The sequence below is a fragment of the Opisthorchis viverrini genome (genome assembly GCF_000715545.1).
Source record: "Opisthorchis viverrini unplaced genomic scaffold opera_v5_70, whole genome shotgun sequence".
In the NCBI taxonomy this organism is placed as follows: Eukaryota; Metazoa; Platyhelminthes; class Trematoda; order Opisthorchiida; family Opisthorchiidae; genus Opisthorchis; species Opisthorchis viverrini.
In genome coordinates, this window is record NW_008751726.1 from 443221 (window position 1) to 463615 (window position 20395).

Consider the following 20395-nt stretch of genomic DNA (forward strand, 5'->3'; position numbering starts at 1 on the left):
TGTTAGATCAGTAAAAATTGCTTTTGTATCCCAAACAGAAAAACGACATCTCCAGATCATTCGCGTCTTGAATGCTGTGTTTGGCGAGCAGAATAAATTTACGAAAATTCTGGGTCAGGGAGGACTATACACTTGTAGCTAATCCCTTGACCACATACTTATCGAGAGTGGGATGTCATTGAAAAAATGACCCGTGGAAGGATAGTTGGACGTTGCTGCATTCGGTAAACCCCAGTCCTAGTTGGGAAGCTACGCATTCAGGGTAATGGTAACTGCACAAACTGACGCGAAATGTTGGGATTGATCACTTAACAACGCTGTGAACGAATCTTTCGAAATTAACTCTAGATTGGATGAATGTAATGTAAACGGCTTGCTAATGGAGGTGAGGTCGAGGTTGTGTTTAGGAATGGGAAGGACATAAGGGTTCCACCAGAATGCGTAGGAAACGCCAGTAGATGGAAACAGTTGGAGAGAATCTGGAGGCTACGATTGCATAATATAGGAGGCTTGCCATATGAGCCTGATGGTTCGGAAATTTCGGGTATAATAAGTGAGAGTCCCTCTCAATAATATAGTAAAGGGAAATGGTTCAGTTTAGCCAGGCACTCCGGTATAGAGGCTGGAGAAGACGAGAGGAATCAGATGTAGAAATTTGGGCAAGGATTCCTGGTTTAAGGATTAGGGTTTTAGAAATTTCGGAAAGCGTCACATATAGACAGGAAGTCAAGGAACAGAAGTTGCGCTCGACCACTGTGGTAGAAACTCTAATGATTGACTTCAGACCGATGCCGACGATAGTTGGATGGCCTTTCTTGCGTCCAACTTCCATTTGACCTTGCCAGTCACAGAAGAGCTAGTACTACTTACTTCACAGTGATCAGTAACCGAGGCCTGGCGGTGGCCGTTCGGTTCGCCTTTCTGTAGCAGGCGCAAACACACGCAAAACACGAATAAAACACTATGAAGATGGTACATTTCTTGGTTAAAAGAGGAGACGGGCTCTTCTAATCAGCAATAGTATGAAAACTGAACGAACTAGATGATAACTACTTAAGTTTGGACGCATGCCTTCTCAGTCGGCGGAATAGTCTTGCTAGAATGCATGAAGATAGGATCGACCAGGTTCCCATGTAACAGATTGACAAGCTAACCGTCTGAAGAATCATCGGACAGTAAATTTGCATCGCAATCATACGGGTTAGGGATTAAATGTAATCCAAGATTTAGGCAGAGCCGTCTTAGTGAAGGAGTGAGGATGGTGGAAGATAGTTCGGGGTCATGGTCTATAGGAGCTGTATAAAACGCTGGAGTTACCGAGAATGTTAAAGTATTCAGCATATGTGAATTTCGTTGACTCAAAGTCGTTCCGTTTTCCACAAAAAAGGTTAAGTTGTAACCCGTTTATCCACAGTCAATCCTTAAATCGAATTCACTTTCGGTTGTACTAGAGACCGTTGTTTTCAATTATAAGGAAAATGTGATTAGTCGCAGTTGATGTCATTTACTTCCATCAACTCATCACTTATATGTGGACTACGCTGTTGAAATGAACCGAACTTCCGTCTTGTGCTTTCATATGACGAATACACTAATGCACTGAAGAGGGAGCATTGTGAGAAAGGGATCATTTGACCTTTCTGTAGGTGGTCTTACTGGTTGAATAACCCACCTGTGAACCCTTTGACGAAACTTCTGTCTCCGGTCGGAACTCCTGAGGAAACGCACTGTGTGTTGCTGCTCGGCTTTGTTTGTATGCGGGTATTCTATCCCACCCACTAAGTACCATTCGGGTTCATTCAATCGAGGACTGTGGAGAGAGAAGTATTTTAGGGATAACCTATAAGATAAGTAAGCTTCTTCCGCCTGTCGGCTCACGCATTGTTCTCAAATAAATCTGGAGGCAAATTAGGACAGCTCTTTAAAACAAGATGTAATTAGGCAAGACCCACAAATAACGTGAACACTGGCTATTCAACTCATCGGGTAACCAACAAGTTTATCTCGCAGCAACAAGCATAACGACTGGTGTCGACTGATCAAATACGATACGAGTTGAACTAGCTTAGAGAAATTCCAAGTCCGTTGCTTGGTAGCTATCAGGTCCTCACTATATGGATCGTGAAGTCCGGGACCATTCTCACTGTTAACGACCAGTCAGTGGATTCCAACAGATTCCAATTACGGCAGTGAAGCATCGGTGTTGAACACTGTCATGCTGTCGATGATGATGAACAGATTTTACTAGTTTTCGCCTCATGTGCTAAGTCAATCGAAAACAACTCGAATCATACTAATATTATCAAAGAGCGCTTGCTGGTTCGTACTAGGCATTCGTCGATTAACACAATGTGTTTGTTGTTTTTAACTGTTTGATACTGAACCAACACTTGCGTCAAAGAGATTGGCAGAGAGAGGAAGAAGCCGCCTCCTCAGTAGAGATCGACACAATTCTTTTTCCACGATAACTTTTGAGGGGATTGCTGTATACGAACCTTCAGAACTAAGAACATTATGCGGTTTGGGTCTTGAGCTTCAACCATATATGCCCTTCACAAAGGTTAATTTGAAACAAACAGCGTCAAGTTCTTGCACCTCAGTTTCGGTCCCCTGAAATAAATAATGAAATGAAATACATAAAAAACGCAAAAATAAGTGAATATGAATGAATGAATAAATGAATGAATAAACTCAATAAATGAATAATCGCTAGGAATAATTGCTGGGAAGAGCCTTGATGCGACCATTCGACGATATCCGCCAGAGACCAAGTGAATCAGCTTGAAGCGTGATTATTACTGGTGCCGTGGTCCATTTTCACAGTTTGTTAGATTATGGCGTTATCAACGCCCCAGTAAACTGTTCAAGAGTTGAGATTAATGGTCGGGAAATTAGGTTGACAAGTTCACCACTTAGTGGCGCAGCGTCTATTCAGGGGTTTCGCATCATTGATTGATTGGTTTTAACTGATTTTTTTGCCATGGTTCGGTGACCCGTCCCGGATTCTTAGGTCAACTCAGACGATGAGCCGTCGCTCACAAAACGGGATGTTAAACCCGATATTTTTATCTGCACAGGTTACGCGTGTGCATGATGGTCACCGTGGATAAGTCTTCCTCGTCAGATTCCGTCCGAATATGTGGGCGCGTGGGACCCTCTAATACGTTCACATCTGTAGAAATTGGTATCTTTAATCAGTCGAGTTTCTTAAGAGCTTCCTCCTGGCGGTTTATTCAAACCGTTCCTCAACACTGTGCCAGGGGTCTAGATATCCAGCACTTCAAAGTGTCCCTACTTTCTTCAAAACACTCTTGCCCTCTGTCCTCGTCTGACTCGTGGAGCTGCACGGCTGAATTAGACTGACTCATGATTTACAGTTGTTTATATGCAAATTTGCATACGTGTCCCCACAGAGCAGTCCCTTTTGGTTTTGGTTGTCGGTTCCCACTGTGTCTGAATATGAGGAGTAAAAAAGTGTCTAGTTCGCAGATGCGTGGTACCTTGAAAAAAGTTGAACGGACTGTAAACGTCATAATAAGTAGCGACAAAGGCCATTGGTTTTTCACGAAAAACTCTGCAAAATAAAATCTGATAAGAAAAATGAGCTTGGATGACCAGAGGTCTCAGGTTAGAGTTGTTAAGAAATTGGATCCTGTGAGTTGAGCGTTATTCAACTAGTGTAGGAGGTTCGTGAAACAGCAGCGACACGGAATAGGGGTCTCATCGTGCTACTGACTTGTACCTGCACTGGCTCTCTCGTTAGCCATTCAGCACAAAATGATTCCACTTGTACGATGGAATGACGACTGAAAACTCAAAATCTCGATATCAAGGTAGTAAGCGTGGGCAGTACGTGCAGGAATGCTATACTCTCTACGGCTACATTGGACACACCGTGCCTGAAATAATCGAATAATTCTTTTGCCTCTTGGGAAGAAGTGCAAAGTCCGAAGGTCCATAAACGAGGCATATTTTTGTTTCACATTTCAGGTATGATAACGGACTGTTCGAGGATAACGTTCCCAATATCTTTTCCTTGGACTTCAGATAGCGCGATGAAATTCACTCAAGTTTGGTGACGTTTCTGTGGGACTAAAAATGAATGGCCAGAGGTCAATAAAGGCTTGTTTATATGAAAACGAAGACCTGCTGTGTTTAAATGTTGTCCCCACCTGACTAGCCACAGCGGTCGTTATTTTTGTGCCTTGATGTTATCTGGGTGACTTGTTTCAAATGGTATTCCGCCGTTCACATAGTGTCTTGTGCCTAATTTGTGGATTAGGGCTGAACTAAGTGCGGTGAAGGCTGTGGAGGCTGATTGGAGCTGTTCGTACTACTGGCTAGCTGTTCGACTGATGAAGCTGGCTCTAAAAGGAGAGACAGGATAATACATGCATATCGAGATGGTTTAACGAGGAAGTTTACCCTATAGTTCCTGCCCGATTAATGAACAGTTTGTAATGTAGATAAAACGGGCTATGAAGATAGTAAAGATACGTGGTGAGCTGTTGTACTTCTTACGAAGCTGTCGAGAAATTCACGACACTGGCGCTTACAGTTGATAGGGAAGACCTACTACGGGGTGTTTTTCTCAACAAAATATTTCTCTTTTATAGTCAGGTCCCAGAATTCAAACTGAAATGCATAAAGGCTTTCATTGCTTTCGGGCAATGGACAAAAATCTGCCCTGACATGCATACAGGCCAGAATGAAATAAACAGATTACACCGGTGTCGCCCGTGATTGACTGATCGGCGTGAATCAACGAATGGCTTTACAACGGAAGAAGATACTACTTACTGTTCGCTGGTTGTATATGTTCAAACGAGGACGATGTGCAGCTTTCAAACTTCATACTGTCATTTCTACATCAAATCAGTTCTGAGACCTCTGGAGCAATGTGTCATTCGGTCATTTAAGGGCATTTAGTAACTTTTGGGGTAAACAGTGACGAGCGTCAGAGTTGAAGCAAAAATTGTGATTCAGAAGACTGGTATCCTTAATTGGATGGAACTTACCAAATGTGCCCTGACTGAGGTTCATGCAGATGTAACGAACACATTTTTCAGAACCGGTGGTTGGCAGACGAGACATAAAGCCGCAAGGTAGGCTGAAATGTCTCATTATCGGGTGATTTAGTCGGCACAGTTATGCTTCGGAGCAACAATGTGATTATACAAGTTATAGTATGTCAGTTATTTCAAGGCTGTTTGCAGATTGTGTGCCATTTTTCTGGTCGTTTCTGTCCATTTCAGACTGCTGGTTGATCACACGGCCAATACTTAACGTACGACGGTTTAAATGGTGTCAAGAATTCGGCCGTTACATCGCTGCACAGAACAGAGAAACTGGTCTCCTTCATGTATTGTGTTTATGAGTCTCATTGCCAGAGTTCATGGGTTTGGTTGAACGTGGGGAATTGAGATAGCAAATCGTTGATTCAAAAGCTGGTTTTATTTTTGATATTCCATATTGGTTTCATCTTTAGATTGAAAATAGTGCCGGTTAACGATTCTAAGTAAGCCGAACCTCCAAAATAGCTTCTGATAGCTCAGTTCGCTCGAAGCTCCCCAGAAATAAAACATTCCGGCGATTTGCACAAGTTTGTCCCAGGCTATATTTGTCACTACTTTGCGGCCGCTTGTCGTTTGCTCACACCTACGTGCGCACATTTGTGTAGAGAGTAAAATGGATGAGTCTTTAGCGAGCTTAATTTCGCCGCAACATTACTTGCTCGCATTTGCGTGTGGTTAGTGAACCAGTCGGATGGATGACAGTAGCTTGACATGAGACTAATTAGTTTTTCCTACACTTCCTTGTATTCGTAGCAATGTGTCGGGGAAAGATAAAGTGTAACTCAGTTTTCTCCAGTGAATAATTTTCAGTGTATTTTCTGTGTATACCTCTCACATATCAAGGATGTGGCAGCTAATCGATTCGATAAAATAGGTGACTAATAAATAATAATAAAAATAACAAAACTGACAAATTTAGCATTCTTTATGTTTGAAAGGTTAAGTGGTATAGTTTCAGATGCCGCAAATCCGATAGCTTGCACACCTGGGTCGTTTTTTACAGCCTGTCATCAAGCTACCAAGTTATAAATGATCAGAAGAGAGTGGAAATTCACTGTGACAAACAAACTATTGAAAAAGCTCCTTATCCGGGACAGGTTAACCACTCAACAAATCTGTTTTTAGTGGTAATGTAATTCATCTGTCATTTTCATAGGAATAAGAGACCGCAAGAATTCTAAATTCTGCACGAGACTGCCTGCGAACGCGGGAACTAGTACTTCCTGAGGATCGCATTGGTAAGAATATTGGTTACATTTGTGAATACGAAGCTGAGTGTATCAAGTTTCCCTCCTTTACCCGACTGCACATTCCTAATACTAAAAAGGGAACTTTATGCAGTTTAATAGAGCTGTGTTGTCTACTGAACGGTTAGTGCAGCAAGGCTCAAGAAAGCCTGAGTTCCTCACTTGTAACGTCTCCACGACTATCCCAGTAGCGTCATTTCGCTCCCATTCACCGGTATAGAGCCATATTTCTGCGAAACTCGTATATGAAGGAAAGCCTATGATCCTGTTTGTCTACCCCAGTGAATTTTTCACACTTAGGATTCATACTGAACTGCTTTGTCTGTCTGTTCATTAAAGTCAGCGGATCAATTTGTCTGATTTATCTAGCCCACTGTAACAAGCACAGAAGGTTAGTTTGTCAAAACCCTGTTTCGGCAGCGGACACAGTTGCCACCGAACTACTGCCTCCAGAAACAACAAGTTAGGGGATACATCATAACGTTGTCGACCAGCTATTTCTCTCAAAACCTCTAAGTGACTGGACTAAACAACCATCGCCGTGTTTAGCTCTTCAACATAACCAGTTATGTTGCTATGCCTATCCGCAACGTCTGGCACACAACATTAACGATGATGCCCCCAACAAGCATGTTGTGGACCGTCTTGGGTGCCGGTCACAGGGGTCATTTTTCGAAAACTTCGCTGCCATAAGGATCACATCTTACGTTGATCAAAATCCGAAATCATCCATGACTACTTAATTAATTAGGGAGTAAAAACAAACTTCACCCTGTTGTCGATAGTGACGAACTCCATCGAGTCTTCAGCTCCAGCACTTCCATCAGGCTTATGAGCTCTCGATCACACTTGGCTGTTTTGTGTTGGAATAGAATGGCCTTTTATGCTATCGCTGTTCTACACAACTGTCGCTGCTCATGAGCCTAGATGCGACACAACAGCTATGAAATATAAGACATAAATTCCATGGTTGAAGCAGTTCTACCGCTTTGTTATTTTGTGTATCATTGTGAATGGCTATCATTGGCTATGACCGCTGAAAAGTGCGTTCGAATGGAGAAGCGTTCACCAAACTGCGCACACGTTCATCTGAGCGAATAGCCTCACAAGAAATTCATAGAATTTTTCTAGAGGTCCATGCAAGAAGCATGCATACCCTTGATTTATTTTCCTACTTATGCACAAATGACTGTTAGCAGTGCTCTCGCTCTAGGTTCTCTGTTTTTCTTAACAGGATTCTGGGATTTTTATTTCCATATTGGCGGTTTTCAACAGTCAGACTGGAGTGAACCTGGAAAAGTATAATGTAGCACTCGATCATCTGATTCACCGTAGTTCGTTCGCATCAAACGAACAGCATCTAAACGAAAGAGTAATCAAGTAATGCCAAGTGGAAAGTGACTTCATGGACGCGGGGACAACTTTTAGATCACCTTAAACTTTAAAATAGATACAACTGAATAAAGCGTAGAAGGCTAATCTTTTTTCACCAAATGGTTCACACCGAACAAAGATCGTCTAAGGGCGAACAATTTCGCCTTTTCACACGCGACAATTCAGGTACGTCATGCATTGGTGTGGTATTGGTAGCCCTCTCCGCTGGTACGTCAGATGTTTGGAATTGAAAACCGGTACACCCAAGAATGGTTACATATGGTGAGCCCTAATTAAAGTCAAACCAGAACCCAAAGCTTCCTAATTTTGGTGTGGACCCACGAGAATAACTGCTTCAGAGGGACTGTTTAAAGGAGCCCGAATGTGCGGAATCAAGACAAAGCTTGCGATTGTTGGTACGATGATGAAGCCTTTCAGATCATCCTGTGTGCTCTAGTGATAAACTGATAGAATGCTACGAGGAGGATTAAAAATCACACCAACTGAATAAGCTTCGGGTAATGACAAGCGATGCAAGATTACTTTCTGACTAACTGCTTATTTCATAGAGAAATTAACTGATCCAAGTTTGCTGTTGGTTTTGTAAATCCAGGGAAGTTTACTTCAGTCTTGTGTGATAGGTTGTTTCCTTGTTTGAGTAACCGTCGTGGGGAGGTATCTCCTCTCCCGACATGGAATGATTCAGAAAACAACAGTTTGCTTAGCTTTTTGAGGAGTTCTATCTCTACGGGTTCGTTTCTTTGAGTGCCAACACATTTTCAGGTTAAAGGCTGAGTAAATGGTGTCGATAGATAGTGTCCGGTTGAATGTTACGATAACTTGAGAAAGTCCCTAGTTTATACTAAAAGTGTATTTATCCCTGAATATTGAGGGACGTGTGTATCAGTTCGAACTGTTTTGTGGGTATGGCTGTTAGAGGTAGCCTTTGTAAGCATTGGAATTGAGACGCCTTCAAGTCTTCGACAGCCGTTGTCTCAGAACCGTAGCTGGTTTAGGTCGCTGTTGTTTAATACACATTGATGCAATTAGAAAGTGAGTGTTGAGTTGTGCAACAGAGGCTTCAGTCGGAAAGCGTGTCCAGCGCCAGAAACTGCTGTGGTTAAGCCATGTCGAACCGTCATTTGCCAAAAAGAGGGTCCCGTTTTTGGTGCTCAATTTAAAGTGCCAGAAGGGCAGGGTGGAAATCCGTAGACCTGGTACAGAGGTACGAGGGTGATTACGAAAATTACAGGTGCTGACGATAAGACCAGTGTTCCGGGATGGGAGTGCGTGTCCCCTCAGTGGCGTTCCTGTCTTCAGTTTCTATCAAGATTGCTTGAATGAGCGTCTAGAGAGGTAAGTACATCGGAACGACTGTATTAGGCGCTAAGGCTCATTTGCCTCCACTTTTATTTTTTCTTCAAAATCAGGCTATCAGATGAATCATGGTTGTATGGCAACGGGGCGTCAGTTTTGAGCAATGATGGTGATGATGATTCAATAACTTCCAAAGTTATGTAGTCCATTTCTAACAACAGGCTCTAGCGATTAACCAATGGCGTGGCAACTGGAAATCCGTTTGGGCCAATTTTAGTTGATTTCTTTACGTGTCACCTGGAACATACGGGTGGTGGTACGTTGCGTTGTGCGAATCAGCACTACGTGCATAATAAATTCGAGGCTGAATAACGAGGGCCTATCCACTTTGTAGATGTTCAGGTGGTAATATACAAAGATGGGTCACTCATCAGATTGAGATTAAGTAAATCAAAACGGAGGCAAATATCCTCAAAACCTTTTTTCCAATAGAATATGAGCAATCTTTGGTACAATATCTGTTAATGAAGGCCAGAAAAGTCCGCTAGGATGAAACGTTAGAATTAGATTTAAAACATCGATCTTACTGTAGGATAACGGCTATTCCGGTGGTTGAAGCAAACATATGGCAAGATTCCTGAACAGAAATATAGACAAGAGAATATCTCTATAAACAGCTTTCGAAGGGAACCAAAGTGAGAGGACATGGCAACACTGATTCAGCCGAGCTCTCATGACGGCATTCAGCCCTATGGTTCTTCTGGTTTTCAGCAAAACAAACTAACCTAAACAAACTGGATACTAGGTACCTCGTCTTGTGTGCACCTTTTCCAATTACTTTCCGTTGCAAGTACACTGAAGAAACGAGACACGTTTATCTACAAAGACTTCTGAGCGTGCCCAGAGATGTTAGCCCGTAATAACTCGAACTACCCATCTAACACAGTTGCCTATCACGTGTTGAATTCCAACGGTAACGGAGGGCCAGAAAATAACCTAATGAAGTTTGCTCAAGTGCAGGCGTTTTGATAGCACAACATCAACTGGAACTTATGGTGAAGCCGGCAGTAAATCATGTCTACAGCTGTAGTAATTTTGTCCAACCCGATAGCCTGATAGTCTTTGCTCGATGTAACATTTTCACTATCAAGTTGCTTGTCCATTTCCCACCCTGACCTTGATTCTGATTTCATGTAAACAGAGGGTGGGAGATAGTTCTGATGCTATTTTTGTTTTCTAAATTAGTTTTAAAAGGGGAACACTTACGCGAGACTAGCAGCATTTTCTTTGAAGCAGAAATGTGAACCCGATCGAATATTTACTCATTTATATTATATAACCCAAGCAATAGGCAAAACATCATTCTATTTTTATTCCTACAATCTCGTAAGAATTAACGTCGAGAATAAAAGTTGGTACGGTGGCATGAAGATACAACGTAAACTTTACTGGGTTAAGCTTTTACATATTTCCATGGAAACTCAGCGTCCATTCAGAGACCTTATATAAAGCGTTCAATGAATAAAGCGTTCAAAGTAATGGTAATTTACCCGTTTCTATAGAGCTGCGACAATGCCCCAACAAGGAACTCATCAAACTAATCTCACCCAACGGACCGTTGCATATGGGGTGGATCCCCTCGTGGGAGTGACCTGAGCTGAGGGCTTTATCTCGGAAGGCAAAATGAAATTGTATAAGGAGAGGTTTCTTAAGTTTACTTGCGCAAACTTATCAATGAATCCATTGCGATCTAAAGAACCCGTAATTCTTTGACCGCAAAAACGGCATAAATCGACACGATTCACATCATACACGTGATGGAGTGGTGTTTGATGGTATCTTTCGCCGGTAGACAACGAGAAACTTCATCATGACTTATTTGAAATGTCCGTTTGACAACAGCATCCATCAAATTTTCATCCTTCGGTTAGTTATTCATCCGATCATCCCGCAACCACCAGTCCCAAACAATTTTATACCAAGCCACTTTTTCGCTCCAAAATGGCTTAGTCGATCTTAGAATTACTGCTTGTTGCGTAGAGGAACTTCATTTCAGACCATGTTAATGTGGGATGCCAAATTCGGTCTCCAGATTACACCTAATTGGATTTGAAAATATAAATCGCAATTGGGCTTAAGACTGAAAAAATCATGTCGATGATGATACGTTTATCGACTGAATGAGTGTTCACGGAAAACGCTGATCTGGCTGCCATACATTTAAGCAAAACAAACTCCCACAAGTTTCAAAGACATTGCCAGCCACTGAGCTCTGTTTCATTGAGACCTAATTGTTCAGCGCTTCAGTTAATCTACAGCCCCATATTCTTCTCAGGAATTCTAACTATCCTATTTCAGTGTACTCTTTCCTAACCTTCATTATATGTTGTCTGTGGTAAACTAAACGACTGAATGTCCATTGCGTTTTGTAAGTGGTTTCGGACGATGTGGGCTTATGCCATATTCGAAGATTCGTTGTCGCATACCAGAGTATCCCTAAACACAAGCAAAAATTATGTTGAGAACCTCCCTCAGTTCTGCAATACCTTGATCCGTTACTTCATCTTATCGATTCTGATATCTTGAACAACAAACGGAAATCAACGCACTTAGTGTTGACCACTGAACCGGCCACACTTTGAATTGAATGCAGCAACACAATCAGAAATACCAAAGTCAGTACTGAGGGACGGGGAGGGAGGTCAACGTAATTCCAGATGCGAGGACGGAGAAGAATCCTCCTTCCTGTATTGCAATTCCATGATGAACACCAATGTATAGGCGTCAAACACACTGGTTAGAAAGTTTAGAGATCGAACTAATCGGTTCGTTTCCTTAACAAAATAAAAATTCTGTCAAATGGTCTACGGATACCATCACTTAGGATTGTATTGGGGCATGGAAGGAAAATAAACGAGTTTATGCATACCTGTCAAATTTCTAGAAGTGCGCGTGCAATAGTAGTTAGCCGTGCTATGACACCACTGGTACGCGTAAAAAGGAAAGGCGGACTGTGAAAAGTTACAACAGGTGAGTTATCATTTATGGAATCAGTTGAGGAAAGGAAGATTACGATGCATACGCTGATCTACTCAAAACTAAATCCTGACGAGTAGATATTGCGCACCCTACTGATCGACAGTCTGCCACTCAACAAGGTAGACGTTACCAGGTTGGACTGAGTGGCTTCAAGCTGGATGTGATTGCGTGACTAGATTTGCTCCGAATGGCGCCAGGCATGTAACGGTTTGACACAGGAAGTCACCATTCCGAACGGCGAACTGTTAGGAACAGCGCCTGCCTTACCTGCTAGTGTAAAATAAATGAAATAATTTTCCCGATATCTTTGAGTTTTCTTTCCATATAAACCATAACAAGATTTGAAGAAAATAAATCTGTTATTTTGGAGAGACCCATTTGTGCATTTTATCAAAAGTTCACTTATATTCAGGAATCTCAGTGAGCAGTAACGGTGTTTGCACAGTCAAACGTTGTTGACGCATCTAAAATGAGGAATGAAACTAAAACGAGTAGTCGGAATTGAGCTAATTATCCATCGAGTGCAAATCATAAATGAATTTAATGCAGGACATAACTCCACGGTGCACTTACCGAGCAAGACACCACTGCAGCTTCTGAGAAAATTCTCGGCTCGTGGGATTAAGGTGGGAGTTTCAACCAGGGTTTTTCGAAATGAAGGTTTGGCGGGCCCGTTTACACACATGTGATAACCCTTCAACTCTGGTTATCGATTGTCGAACAGCGACTGACGTGTTAGTGTGCGAATGGTTGGCCAGCGGTTGGATTTACGATGCATCCGCAGAGTATACAAACTGCCAAATACCAACAGTGAAACTTTAGCACTTTCCGTAGAACACCGATCAGCCCATGATATAATCCTTATAAACTGAAACACCAGAATACCAGTCCCTTAGCTTTGCTAGGCCAATGTGATGCTCCATTGATATTGCTGTTGATGCTCAAAGGGATCTTTTTCACCGTGCTTCTATCACCAGTATTAAAGTCAATAAATCGCCGCGTATTGTGGGTAACTAGTAAATTACAAACACATCTCGTTTGATTAAAATTAGGATAACTGAAATAGGGTAGCTGGTATATCGCATGGATTCAATCATAGGATACAAATTTGAAAAACCAGTATTCGCAAACCTGTCTGTGTTCCACTTATTGAAAATCTCAAATCAACAGCAACTGAAAAATCTCGTTATAAACTGTTCCAGCATACAACCACTTTTGAAGAACCGCTTGCTGAACGTCAGCTTAAAATCGGTGTCAAAGTTTCAAATAGCGTCTCGAATGTGTCTTTGAACAAGTTTGCAAAGAAACCATATTCATGATAGCCTACGAAAATACTTCCATTAGAGTTTTATAGAGCAGTGAAAATTTATGCTATAATAGAAGACCATTCGATATCACCCCAAAATCTTCAGATGCCAAAGCGTGTAGAACTTTTTAAACGGATGGTCTCAGTCTTAAAGCTTTGTGTTTTGTTGTGGGTTGTCTTCACAAAGGCCTGTTTACGAACAGTTTTATGCGTCAGATATACCGGCATGTTCACACTTTGTTTTTATGAGGTTCGTTTCCAAATACTTTGGATTAAGAGAAGTAAGACTACCATTCACACTGGCAGTCCTCTTGATGCCATAATGCAACTATTCTGGTGCGTTCGCACACAAGAGGGGAAGAGCTGGGTTCGCAACTCGCTCTAATTGGAACCCTCCGTGTTGCATACCACTGACTGCCTCAAAATTTGAACCATTGATGTGGCGAGCATATTGCCACCACTACACAAGCAGCTTTGGTGTATATCATTCAGTTTGAATATCCGTTGTCTCTTGAAGGAGAGTAGTTTCACTTATTAGCTGAACATTCCTCATCACACAGCGCAGTATTTTGGTGGCTGTACAGAATTTCTCGCATCGAGGGGAATTCTGTATGTTGGTGACATCAATTTCCAATTCAGAGGTCTCTAACTTATGTGCGTATGTGATTTGGCTGATGGAGAAGCTTATCTACGTACGATTTTGAAAGACCATGTTTATTTCAGATTCTACACTTCATAACCCTATCAACATACCTGGACTTCCCTTGAACGTCGATAGTAGTAACGCCCTGTCGATATCCTTTTCACCAATCGGAATTCCCCTGGAAATTCGTACTGCAGAACATTCCAGATAAAGTTACCCAATGGGTTTCAAGCGTCTCTGACGCAACCTGACTGGGAGGTCCTGACTGGCGGGTGAATTGACATTCACAACCAGGACAATTGCTGGATCGTTGTGCGATGAATCAGACACACCGAAGACATCGCTCAAGCGCTGACATGGCATAGCCATTGGGAATGCACTGCTGATGACCTCTGGACTCTAGTCCAGTGCTTCCCCTTGGTGGGCACTCACCAGAATAATTATGCCAGAACAGGAAGACGAACGTTCAAACGAGAGTGGTGTTAATGTGAACAGATAAGTTTGAAACAGCTGTACGGTGCTTCTCAGCCTGGTTGATGGTGAATAAAACTCCGGTTGGAGTTTGAATGCGTTTATCTCAACTAGTGAAGTACCTGATCCTGTCAAACCCGCAGAGCATTTAGTCACTGCATTTTCGTACTGTTAGCCTGAGCCTGTTGTGTTCTGAGGCTACCCCAGACTACCGATGAATGTCGTTCGGTTCGATAATACGGAGTGCTGTTCTTCGCTACTGAAGCAAGCAATTTTTGGCAGTGGAGAATTCTGTACTCTCAGTTTAGGTTGACTGGGCGAAACTTCATGGGAACATCAAAGTAAAGGATAAACGTGCGACTAATCAGTGCCTACTATCCGGAACGGTTTTACTCACACCAACTACGACGGACTTCTCTGTTCGGCTTGTGAGAATCACGACAGTCGTTTGGATTTTACCACAATGGCAAATTAAATGTCTGTTGTTGAAGCAGTTGGAGAGTTATTCAATCGTTTGGTTACTGCAGTGCGCACCTTTGGGGACTCGTCTACCTATGGGGATGCTCCCGTTCAGATGCGTGAGCCACATGTGAACTTGTCAGACTGTGCACTCCTGATCCAACGCTTGTTACATCTCAATCCAAGATGGAGGCGGTCTGCTATAGGCGCAAACTCTTTGTAACCTTCAACCATCTGTTCGTCCGTGAAAGTACAGCACTCCTGATCCAGCGCTTGTTACATCTGAATCCAAGATGGAGGCGGTCTGCTATAGGCGCAAACTCTTTGTAACCTTCAACCATCTGTTCGTCCGTGAAAGTACATCTTATGGGCACGTTCGTGAATGGAACGTTCTTGTTTCTATTCAAGAATAGCAGTTGGTTGGATACGTAAGAGGGTACAGCCTCTAAAATCCAGTAGAACAAACCGTCTTTACTCAAATGTAATAAAGTGTTTGGAGGTATTTTAGACAATGGCTGACACCGTTCTCAACAGTCTTGAGCACCTGAAAATGAGTTTTGAGCTTTTTGTCTGTATGAAAGAGTTAGGACGCTCGGTGACAAGATATGAACAGATATAGTGAGCAGTCAGAGTTGGCAGTTAATTGTGTATCTGCACAAAAGTATACAGAGATAAAGCTTTTTGAAGGGTTAACTTGAATACATTTTGAAATTTTTCAGTGAGGCAGTTCGACCAGGAGGTGCGCCTGTTGTTGGAGAACTAATTTGAGGATTTTCTTTTTTGTATCCTCATTTCGCATGGGCCTAACAAGTTCCAGCAAAAACCTGAGCGTCTGTCTAGTGACTGCGCTCACCTTTGCTCCAGATACCCACACACAACAGCTCAAGCAGCCTCTGCTGATTCCGCATTTTTCAGGCCTGAAGTGAACGTCCTATCTTCACGAAAAAATCCAAACGAGATACAAACCAACCAGCCAAATGGAACAGATATGGAGTCGCAGGTTCGAGACACGAAAAGAATAGTAGCGACAATGAGGTGAACAACACGCTTTACTCGATTAAACTGTTGGAAGGGAAGTGGCAGGTTGTAGGCCGAATTCGTTTTAGGGTATGTACGATCAACTTTTTAGGAAAGTGTTTATACAGAATATAGGTCAAAACAGCTGAGAATTACTGATCCGTTTGGTCGGCCTGATATTTTTCCCACTTCGATATTCCGTCTATGTACAGAACTAATTATGAGCCAGTTTTTGATCTCTCCAGTACTAAACCTGTTGTTTTTGACGCTGGCATATACAGAATAGACCAAACAAACTGGTCCTTTGCTTCGGGTCACTTGAGTCTGGCAAATCCTAGTAAACTTGAAGCTGAATGCTATATTTTCTTATTACAGTATAAACGGTTTGTGAAGGATCATTGTGAGTAGGTGTTTCTAAGTGTGGCCCGTTGCATACTGTTGTCTTTTCATACCGCCTCACACCTGTCGCTTTTATTCGTATGGGATACACAGTGTTATAGTTACTGGACTTTTCAAAACCGCTGTGTAGCTCACTGCCTAGCTCTTGCGTTTTTAGTTATATGGCAGCTCGTGAGCAAACGGCTTTTCCTTGCGTTCTACGACATAATACCGGCCAATAGCAACCCCCTATGGTAAAGAACATAAAAAAACTGAATAAATCCATGGTTGCTTTTCTGATCTCTGGATCAATTTTTCGTCTTGATTCCCATGTTGTGATTATTCTTCCCGTACAGAACATCACCAACATCTCCTTGAATGCACGAGATTACAAAACCAAACCGAAAGTCACGTGCGAGAATAATCAACCCATTGTTCGTCTTGTCACACGTCTAGCAGTTACTCTGTAAAAGTAGGTTTTCTTCAAGTTTCCCCAACTGGCACGTTTTCCAATGTGACCATTGGACAAAGAGCTACTGACCTTAATTTGGTTATCGATATACACGGTTAGTAACTACATTTTGCGCAGCAGGATATCACAGTGTCTAGTCCCATAAAAAAGTAGTCAGGAAACAGGGAAAGTAGCTTCACAAAATATTATTCGGTTTATTGGAAGAAAGCCTCTTTTAAAAATAGGAAGGGAGAAGGAAAACCGCCCATCAATCCATCTTTTCTGATGAACTAGCACTAGGATCAGCTTGTGAACATACATTATGGCTGTGGAAAGCATAACTAAAAAACGTTCAACTAAGAGCATTTCATAAGTACAAAATGTCAAAAAAGAGAGGGAGTACAAATATATATTCCATAGATTAGGATGTACCATTTAAATGCCGAAGGAAAACCAAAATGTACTGGTGCCCAAAATAAGGGACAAAAGCTCAACTTCAGTTGAGATTTTGTCTTGTAAGTGGAGCGAATCACTGCCGAAATGTCGAGAAGCGCTGCACCATTGTTTCGCTCTCATACGGTCTATCATCAAGACGCATCTCACGGCTATTCAGAGGGATGCAAACTCATTTCACTTGCAGAGCAAAACCCCCATTTAAATTTCCAACACTTTCTTGGACTGAACAAAAGTATATACTTTTTCATTGGGGCTGTAATCTTTTTTGAAGAAGCGGGTTTTAAATGTTCAGTGCAGTATTTGGAATATGGTCACATACTAACTTAGGGAGCAATAGTAAAATCTACCTATTTTTATTTAAAACATTGGGTTTTTGGTGAAAATATCTGGAAGGAACCAGCACGCTAGTCGACTTTTCTTCTCTTAGCCGACTGTTGTTGTCGGTAGCCCCTGGAACGTGAATGGCGTGATCAAACCAGCTGAACGGGCTTAATCTAACCCATAATTATTTCAGCTCAGACAATGTTTGACAAGAGTCGACAACAAACTTTTGGAAAAAAGCTTTCTACACACACTACAAGTTAAAGCTTCTTACGGAAGAAAATTTTAATGAAACCTTTTTGAAGGTCGACGAAATTCCCTACAGAATCTTACTTCAAGAAATATCAGTCCGAACATGACAGACAAAAATATTGGAACTGCTATAGTGCATTGCTGACATTAGAATGAAGATGCTTTAGGGAAGTGAACCGTATGGATCGGTCAAGATTTTTTCCCGTGGCGATAAATGGGACATATTTTGAGAATAGTGTTTTCGACCGGAGGATAGCTTTGTCATCCACAAAGTCTATTAAGCTGTCAGCAAGAAGTAAGACGTAATTGAAATATTTTGTGGATTCGGTAGTGCACACGGGATGCTTTCCCAGTACTTATTAACGCAACAACTTTCGATGGCATGATAAGGAACCTGGTGCACATCGTCGCCCGGTCGGCCACTTATCCACTAGCATGAATCTCAAAATCTTCTTGAATTTGCGTCATAAATACTGAAATAAATGGTGTTAAAAGGTAGCTGAATAATAAGTTAAAATACTACGGTCAACTAGTCCCCTTACCATCTTGCGTCACCCAGATCAACTTGAATCGATGATAAAGTGAAAGGGCTTTCTCATCAAGCAGAAAATATGGAGGCCAAAAACCGGCAAAGTTAAAAGACTACCTATGCTTGGTAATTGATCAGTTGGCTCTTGGTCAACTTGCCGATCTTGGGAAGTGACATGCAGGCGTTCCGCCTCTATTCGAGGAGACATCATTAGTGCACTGTTCTGTTTGATTGTGGATGATTTTGGGTGCGTTTTGCAGTCATCACATGTTCTTTGATTCTATATACTGCTATCTAATCCACAACCCATTTTTTAATGAAACTGCTGATATAATTTACAATGCTTTCATACTACCACGGAATTGCATAATTTATATAAGTATATAAACCGAACACCTGTAATTTTTGCTCGTGAATGCATTCATACTAAACGGAGAGACCCTTCATTTTCATATTTCTTGCTTGAAAACAGTGATGAGATAGCACGACTGTTATGGATAATAAAACCTGCTCTTTTAGGCGGAAGGAACCGGACGGTCGCAGTCGGAAGATGGGTTTGCCATGAAGGAAGTCGTTTTCAATAAAGTGACATTATAAATTAATTTAAATGTAAATGCCCCCGACAGTCGCCTTGTGAACAGATGTGCTGACTAAAACCTTGCAGGAATGTACATGTATAAAAATGAATTGAACATGATAGAAGGCAGTATAAAGTCGACTCTTTCACCTATATTGGCTGGAAAAATTTGGCCATAGAAGAATAATCTATTGGTCAATGCGACCTTTACGTTTACAGTGGGAGGGCTGACGTAATCTGATAGCGATCACTACTACCGTTGCGAGTGCAGATTTAAGGACGACATATGAAAAAAATCCTGTACAACAATGACGCTGCGTTGACACGGCGATTCGTATCGGTATATAAGCAACAGTCGCGCCTACCACCTGCTTGATTTTGTTGATCCAGCCATGAAATCATAAACAGAGCTACTCTCTGAGGCAGGCAGCGACGATTGCGTCTCACAGAGTCTGCAGAGCACTTAAAGTTAAAAGTACAAATAAGAACAACAGTGTCGCCGACTGGGGTCACAAATTAAGCACTGATGACCTGAATGAAGTCGAAGTGAGCTTCCAGGACGTGGAAGCAATCAGGTAGCCAAATAACTTCTTACAGAGCTACCTAAGACTGACTGTTACGAAACGATGGAGGCATTCGATCAACCCTAAAACTCTGCCTTGCAGCTTTTCACAGGCAATGGAACTTCTGAACCGTTTACGTTAAAACCAAGGCTTTCTTTAGAAGGAAGATTTCGTGCTTAGAATTCACTTCGGTGACGACCATTTGCTTACTACCAGCTTCAAAGATGAGGCATCAGTCCACAAATTTTTCGATTCCTTACTTATGCGTTAGTAAATGTCGCCCAAACTACGTTGATCCTTTCTAAGACTCGATGTGTGTCTAAAAAATAACCGAGTATTTGAATTGCACAATTGTGTCTCATGTTTTCTTCATAATTAAAACAGTTATTTCTAAACAACTTTGTAAAAAAGTGGTAAAATTCAACAAATTTTAGAGGCACGTGTGGTTTTATGTTGTCCTGAGGGAGTTCGCTTTCGTGAGCGGATACTATAGTTTTTTAAAGATGGTTGCCAAGTCAACGCGCTTTTTTATAAGACGAAAGATAAGACTACCGTTTTTATCATGTCCTATCCCTTGAAGAGATGACTCCGTCTGTGTAGCTCTATTCATTCCACTTGTGCATAGACCCATTTGCTACAAACGCGCTGATTTCCTGTGGAACCACTTAACTATATTAGCGGTAGCAACTACATAATTCATAGATTTTGTCTTCACATCAACTCAATTTCAACGGCCGTTTTATGGTTCTGCTGATATTGTTCTAAATACGTAGCAATAAAGGATGGGAACATTTTCCTCGAGTATTTCTCTTGGCGGAGGTGACCAACAACGTTTATTCTCGGTTATGAAAGAAGTCGAACGTCAAAAAATTGATTTGCGGGGCAGATGTTGTGCGCCTGCCCAACCTGCACCCACCATC